This window comes from Myotis lucifugus, unplaced genomic scaffold (genome assembly GCF_000147115.1).
Source record: "Myotis lucifugus unplaced genomic scaffold, Myoluc2.0 scaffold_50, whole genome shotgun sequence".
Taxonomy (NCBI): domain Eukaryota; kingdom Metazoa; phylum Chordata; class Mammalia; order Chiroptera; family Vespertilionidae; genus Myotis; species Myotis lucifugus.
Window position 1 is genome coordinate 2,637,282 of NW_005871098.1, and position 8,435 is coordinate 2,645,716.

At 38.0% G+C, this 8,435-nt stretch overlaps 1 pseudogene; it reads right to left on the reverse strand.

The window, feature by feature from the left end:
• Nucleotides 1-5,418: 5,418 nt before the first annotated feature.
• LOC106697141 lies at nucleotides 5,419-6,270 on the reverse strand (annotated as a pseudogene).
• Between the last annotated feature and the right edge of the window lie 2,165 nt (nucleotides 6,271-8,435).

Sequence of the window (8,435 nt, forward strand, 5' to 3'; positions counted from 1 at the left end):
TAGAGTAAAACTAGTAACTACCTCCTGGTATTGAGAGATTCAAATGAAAATAATGGAAAGCACAGAGAACAAATTAAAACTAGCTATAAATGTTGTATTGCTTTACATGTCTTTTGTTACATTTTTTATTTGTTCACTCACTAATTATAATAACGGAGCATGGAGTCTAAGTTGAGTAAAGGGAACTGATAACATGGAAGATGGACACTCTAAGGTGATAGGATCAATGGTTTGATTGTCCTGGTAGGTTAGGTAATGATTGGCGTTTGGGTGCCAGTTGGAAAGAAAGCTTGTGATCAAGGAGTGAGAATGTTGAGATTAATATTGAGTGCAATTATTGGTAATGACAAGGTCTAGGGTAACGCTGTCCAACAGAAATACAATGCAAGCCACCTATGTAATTTTAAGTGTTCTAGTTGCTACATAAAAATAAAAAAATAAGAAAAAACATTAATTTTAATAATATGTTTTATTTAACATGTAATCAATAAAAATTATTAATAAAATATATTGTATTTTCTTTTTCATCCTAAGTTTTTGGAATCTGGTATATATTTTGTGTTTATAGGACATCTCAAGTAGAAAGTTAAAATTTTATCAGAAATACTTGGTACATATTTAGATTTCAGAACATTTACAATTAAAAAGTAAATTTACATACCCAAGTTGATTCAAAATTCTTAAAAGTTTTCAATAGCTAAATAAAAAATCATAATAAAAAATACATTTAAACCCAGCCATTGTGGCTTAGTGGTTGAGCATTGACCAAGAAGTCACCAGGTGGATTCCTTGTCAGGGCACATGCCCCAGTTGTGGGCTGGATCCTTGGTGGGGGTTGTGCAGGAGGCAGCAGATCAATGTTGATGTTTCCCTCTCATTATTGTTTCTATATCTTCCTCTCACTTCCTCTCTCTCTAAAAAAATGAAAAAATATTTTAAAATACGTTTAAATTAATTAAAATTAAATAAGATGTAAATTGTTCAATTACACTGGTCACATTTCCAATGCTCAATAGTACACATAAGCAGTGCCTATCATATTGGATGGTACAGGTCTAGGTGTGATCTTTGGAGTTAGTAGCTGAAATAAGGTAAATGGCACAATCATTAGAGAAGATGAGGTCAAGGAACAGAGAGTCCAGGGTATGAGAAGGTTCATTTAATTGGATAGGGAAAGCGCCAAGGTTTATGATGGCTGTATGGTAAAGAGTGGCCATGACTCAGGAATTATAATAGGAAAATGAGGAGTAGTGTAGCTTGACAGATGACCCACAGCAAGCTGTGGGAATTTACATAGGAGTGAAGAAAGGAGAATGATTTGGAAGTAGAGATTGGGAACAAAGAATAAGAAGGCATATGCTCCAACCCCAGCCAAGTGAAAAGCGAGGCAAGAGAGTGAAGGGACCCTTTAGAAAACAAATTGAATCTAAAAGGGATATTTTTGATAAATGTGAAGTAGAATCTCATTGTGGTTTTGATTTGCATTTCTCTAGTGACTAATCACGTTGAGCATTTTTTCATGCTTTTATTTACCAACTAGGGGCCCAGTACATGAATTCGTGCACCTTGAAAGGAACTGTGGGCCATGAGGCTGTGGTGGGCATAGGGGCGGGTCTCGGTTCATCTTCCACACCCCTCCCCGGCCCCTCCCACCACAGTCCCTGGTCCCCTCTCTGCTGGCACCCTGCTCATGCCACCGCCGCTGCTCCCACATGCTGACGGCGCCGGCCCCGCTTGCACCCACTGATGGCATGGAACGATTTGGGACAGCGCCGTCAGCAGGTGCGAGCAGCAGCTACTGCCCTGATTGCCCCTCAGGATCAGGGGGAGGTGGAGAAGCCCTCAGGGGCAATTGGGGCTGGCAGCCACCTCTCGCAACCGCTGCTGGTGCCAGCCCCACTCGCACCCACTGACAGCGCTGAGCAAAGAATTTTCAGTAACCACCAGAGGCTCGCCCCAATGACAGCGACCGGCGCCCCGCCTTGACCTGGCACCCCTGCTCACCTGCTCCACCATCCCACCACAGCCGATGCCTGCCATGTTCCGTGTTCTGCTGCCTGCTGCCAACGCCCGCCATGTTCCGCGCACACCCCCTGGTGGTCAGCACAAGTCATAGCGACCAGTTGTTCCACTGTTCAGTCTATGCATATTAGGGTTTTAAATCTTATTTAATATAGATTGTATATTTGTCTATCCTAGTTCTTTGTACATTTTGAAAATGAGCATCTTAGCTTTTTGTTGTTGAATGGTAGTTTTTTATATATTCTGAATATTAAACCCTTATGAGAATTATGATTTGCAAATGTGTTTTTTTTCCCATTTGATGGGTTGTCTTTTCACACTCTTAATAGTTTCTTTTGGTATACCAAAATTTTAATCTTAGTGAAGTCCATTTTATCTATTTTTTCTTTTGGTGTCCTATTTAAGGAACCATTGCCAAATCCAAGAACATGCAGATTTTTCCCTATGTTTGATTTTTTTTTCCTAAGAGCTCTATAGTTTTAACTCTTAAATTTAGGTCTTTGATCCATTTTGAGTTAATTCTTACATATTGTGTAATGTATGGGTTCAACTTTATTTTTTGCATGAGGTTGTCCAGCTTCTCCAGCTGGACTGTTGAAGAGAAGGTTCTTTCCCAACTGTATGGTTTTGGTACCCTTGTTGAAATCAATTGACCATAGTTATGAGGTTCTATTTATGGGCTCTCGATTCTCTTCCATTGGTCTATGGGTCTATCATTATGCCAGTACCACACTGTTTTGATTATTGTAGATTTGTAATAAGTTTGAAGTCAGGGAACACGAGTGCTCCAACTTTGTTTTTACCCCAGATTGTTTTAGTTATTTTGGGTCCCTTGAAATTTCATATGAATTTTAAGATGGGCTCTTCCATGTCTACAAAAATTACTATTGGGATGTTGATAGGAATAGCATTGAATTTGTATAACACTTTGGGTAGTCTTATCATTTTTTAAATGTGAAGTCTTTCAACCTGTGGACATGGAACATTTTTCCATTTAGGTCTTCTCTAATTTCTTCCAACAATGTTTCTAGCTCACAATAGATGAGTCTTGTGCCTCCTTGATTAAATATCTACCTAAGTTTTTTCTTTTTATTGCAAATTATATTCTTAATTTTCTTTTTAGAATATTTGTTGTAAGTGTATAGAAATACAAAACACATTTTCATGTGGGCTTTGTATCCTGAAACTTTGCTGAGTTTGTTTATTAATTCTGCTATTTGTGTGTGTGTATGTGTGTGTGTGTATGTGTGTGTGTGTGTGTGCTGATTAGTTAGCTTTTCTACATATAAGAACATGCTACCTGTGGGTAAAGATACTTTCTTTCCTATTTGAATACCTTTTATTTATTTTCTTGCCTAATTGCTCTGACTAGAATTTTCAGGACTATGTTGAAGAGAAGTAGTGAAAGCAGGCATCCTTGTTTTGTCCTGATCTTAGGGAAAACCTTTCAGTCATTAACTATTGAGTATGATGTTTACATAATTTTTTTTTTCAGTTTAGATTATTTCATGCACTTCTAACCCTACTGCCATTTATTTATTTTTATTTTTTGGTTCTACATTCTGAGGTCTCTTTTTAGAAAGTCATCATATGTTAGTTTTCTGTTCTGTGCTTTCCAAAATGATAATCTTCATTTCTGTCATTTTCATGTCTATGTTCATATCCTCATTATTCTAGGAGAACGTTCTTAATTTTGTTTTACAAGTTACTGATTCCATTTTTTCAGGATTGGTTCAACTCTGTTCTTTCTCCAGTATGGATTTTTATTTTGTCATTGAACTTTTAATTTTCTTGTGTTCAGTCTATGCTGTACATATTGTCCATTTTTTTCCTGGCTGGTTCTCTTGTTTTTTTTTTTTCTTTTTTTAAAAATTTCTTTATTGGTTAAGGTATTAAAAATGTGTCCTCCTCCCCCCATTAACCCCCAACCTCCCCGCCCCCACACTCATGTTCTCATCCCCCTGTTGTCCATGTCCATTGGTTTGGCTTATATGCATGCATACAAGTCCTTTGGTTGATCTCTTCCCCTTACCCCTACCCTCCTCTACTTTCCCACTGGGGATTGATAGTCTGATTGCTGTTTCTCTGTCTTTGGATCTGTCCCTGTTCATCAGTCTATGTAGTTCTCTATATTCCACAAATGAGTGAGATTATGTGGTATTTATCTTTCTCTGACTGGCTAATTTCACTTAGCATAATGCTCTCCAGTTCCATCCATGCTGGTGCAAATGGCAAGAGTTCCTTCTTTTTTTACTGCAGCATAGTATTCCATTGTGTAGATGTACCACAGTTTTTTAATCCACTCATCTGCTGATGGGCACTTAGGCTGTTTCCAAATCTTAGCTATGGTGAGTTGTGCTGCTATGAACATAGGGGTGCATATATCCTTTCTGATTCTTGTTTCTGTTTTCTTGGGATATATTCCTAGAAGTGGGATCACTGGGTCAATTGGGAGTTCCATTTTTAGTTTTTTGAGGAAACTCCATAATGTTTTCCACAGTGGCTGCAGGAGTCTGCATTCCCACCAGCAGTGCAGAAGGGTTCCTCTTTCTCCACATCCTCTCCAACACTTGTTGTTTGTTGATTTGTTGATGATAGCCATTCTGACAGGTGTGAGATGATACCGCATTGTAGTTTTGATTGCATTTCTCGTATAATTAGTGACTTTGAGCATGTTTTCATATGTCTTTGGGCCTTCTCGATGTCCTCTTTCAAAAAGTGTCTATCTAGGTCTGTTGCCCATTTTTTTTACAGCTATTATTTATTAATTCAAAAGCACTTTACAAGAAAATATAAGTATGGCTTCCAATAGGAATGTTATACCTGAACTTGATACCAAGCTCACACATTTTAGTTTTGCAAGGAAAAACAGGCTTTCAGGTTAAACAACAATTTGTAACCAAAACTTTAATCCCAAGGATTCTCACAAAACATATTACAAATGACAGCATGAAAAAAAACTTTTGCACAGTAACTCAAAGTTCAGCTCTACAATGTACCCTTAAACTGTCAGGACACTGGTATCTTGAATAGTATCAAACTTCCAAGTGAAGAATCTTACCAATAGCCATGTATTCATATATAGCAATCACTTAAGAAATTTATGACCGAAAACAAAGGTAAACTAACTTTCTTAAAACTTCTTAGATTCTACACTAACTGGACAACATCTGCCCAGTGTAAAGACTAGTTGGATTTTTTTAAACCTCTAATCTAGTTTAAGGGTGCAGCTTTAATTTTTAGCTGCTGGCTTGTGTTCACAGCAGCTTTTGAAGACTGCCTGTCCAACTACAGCTGCATATTAGGTCACAGCTATGGAAAGTCTTAAATCAAATTTTTGCCAGTTTTGTTTCCACAATATTCAACATCACACTTTAGCTGGGCAGAAGTTAAGAGGTTTATTATCAGTCTATGAAAGACTGAAGTTCAAAGCAAATTCAATTTTGCTTAAGAGAACATTGTAAAGTAACAATTCTTGATATTACATGCCTCATATGATCCATTTCAAACCATAGAGAATTACATCTTTGTGTGTCACTGTTCCAAGACAAACAAATGTGAACAGCTAAAACATCTTAAAAATGCACCAAGCTTATGAAGTCTCAAACAAAACATAAATTTTCTGTACATACACCTGTCAAATGAAGTTATTTCCTGTACACCACTCATCTTGCAAACTGGTAATCTATTTCCTTTCATTTGACCTAGATCGGCTCCGAGACCTAGAGAAGGATCGAGATGGCTTATGATTTCTCTCCCGAGACAGTGATCTCTCTCTTCTCCTATCTCTGGAAAGGGACCTGCTCCAGCTACGGGAGAAGCTTCTCTGTCTTGGAGATCTGTGGTGAGGTGGAGGACTCCTTTGCCTATAATCATCTTGAGGGCGACGACCCCAAGAGGGAGGCGGGCCTCGATTTCAACTTCTCTTTTCACCATTCGACAGTTCCACTCGTACTCGGCAGCCACATAGTGTTCTCCCATCTAGCTCTCGGACAGCATCAGCTGCATCTCGGGGATCTTCAAACTCCAAAAAAGCAAAGCCGGGAGGGTTTCTAGCAACCCACACACTCCTGAGTGGCCAATTATAGCCAAAAGCCCGTTCCAACTCAGTCTTGTTACCGTTGTTCCCAAGATTTCCCTCATAAACCTTACAATCCAATGGACAAGAATCACGATGCATTTCGAGATCTGGAGTGAGAAACGTGGTGGCTGAAGTCCACACACCCTCAGACGGCTCCTCGGCTCCCCTCCGCCCGGCATCCAGAAATGGCCCTGTTGCCCATTTTTTGATTGGATTGTTTATCTTCCTATTGTTAAGTTGCATGAGTTCCCTGTAAATGTAGGAGATTAAACCCTTATCGGCGATATTAAACCCTTATCGGCGATATCGTTGGCAAATATGTTCTCCTGTTGATGGTTTTCTTTGCTGTGCAAAAGCTTTTTATTTTGATGTAGTCCCATTTGTTTATTTTCTTTTTAGTTTCCATTGCCCTAGGAGCAGTATCAGTGAAGAAATTCCTTCGGCATATGTTTCCGATTTCACTGCCTGTGGATTTCTCTACTATTTTTATTGTTCCCCGTCTTATGTTTAAGCCTTTTATCCATTTTGAGTTTATTTTTGTGTATGGTGTGAGTTGGTGGTCTAGTTTCATCTTTTTGCATGTATCTGTCTAATTTTCCCAACACCATTTATTGAAGAGATTGACTTGACTCCATTGTATGCTCTTGCATCCTTTGTTGAATATTAATTAGGCATAGTGGTTTGGGTTGATTTCTGGGTTCTCTATTCTATTCCATTGATCTATATGTCTGCAGATGAATTTTTGGAGCGTTCGTTCTAGATCTGTGAAATATGCCGTTGGTAATTTAATGGGGATTTCATTGAATCTATAGATTGCTTTGGGTAATATGGACATTTTGATAATGTTGATTCTACCAATCCATGAACATGGTATGTTCTTCCATCTGTTTATGTCTTCCTCTATCTCTTTTTTCAGTGTCCTGTAGTTTTTCGCATATAAGTCTTTTACCTCCTTAATTAAATTTATTCCTAGGTATCTTAATTTTTTTGGTGTGATGGTAAATGGGATTGCTTTTTTAGTCTCACTTTCTGTAAGTTCACTATTGGTGTAAAGAAATGCCATAAATTTCTTGGCATTAATTTTGTATCCTGCTACATTGCCGAATTCATTTATTAAGTCTAATAATTTTTTGATGTAGTCTTTAGGATTCTCTATGTACAGTATCATGTCATCTGCAAATAAGGACAGTTTTACTTCTTTTCCAATTCAGATGCCTTTTATTTCTTCTTCTTGTCTGATCGCAAGGGCTAGTACTTCCAGTACTATGTTGAACAGGAGTGGAGAGAGTGGGCATCCCTGTCTTCTTCCTGTTTTGGGGGAAATGGTTTTAGTTTTTGCCCATTGATTATGATGTTGGCTGTGGGTTTGTCATATATGGATTTTATTATGTTGAGGTATGATCCTTCTATTCCTACCTTGCTGAGAGTTCTTATCAAGAAAGGGTGTTGGATTTTGTCAAGTGCTTTTTCTGCATCAATTGATATGACTATGTGGTTTTTATCTCTCAATTTGTTTATGTGATGTATTACGTTTATTGATTTGCGGATATTGTACCACCCTTGCATCCCAGGGATAAATCCTACTTGGTCATGGTGTATGATCTTTCTGATGTACTGCTGGATCCAATTTGCTAGGATTTTGTTGAGGATTTTGGCATCTATGTTCATGAGGGATATTGCCTGTAATTCTCTTTCATTGTGTTGTCTTTGTCTGGTTTTGGTATTAGGGTGATGCTGGCTTCATAGAATGAGCTGGGAAGTGTTCCTTCCTCTTGAATTTTTTGTAGTAGTCTGAGGAGGATAGGTTTTAGTTCTTCATTGAATGTTTAGTAAAACTCCCCTGTGAAGTCGTCTGGCCCCAGGCTTTCATTTGCTGGAAGCTTTTTGATGACTGCTTCAATTTCTTTCACAGTTATTGGCCTATTGAGATTTTAGATTCTTCCTGATTAAGTTTTGGAAGGTTGTATTTTTCTAGGAATATGTCCAAATTTTCCAGGTTGTCTAGTTTGTTGGAGTAGAGTTGTTCATAGTATTTTTTAACAATCCTTTGTATTTCTGTGGAGTCTGTTGTTATTTCTCCTCTTTCATTTCTGATTTTGTTTATTTGGGTCCTCTCTCTTTGTTTCGTGGTGAGCCCGGCTAGAGGTTCATCAATCTTGTTTATCCTTTCAAAGAACCAGCTCTTGGATTTATTGATCTTTTGTATTTTTTTTTTTTGGTCTCTATGTCGTCTATCTCTGCTCTGATATTTATCATTTCTTTCCTTCTGTTTACACTGGGCTTTTCTTGTTGCTCTCTTTCTAACTCTTTGAGTTGTAGGGTTAAGTAATTT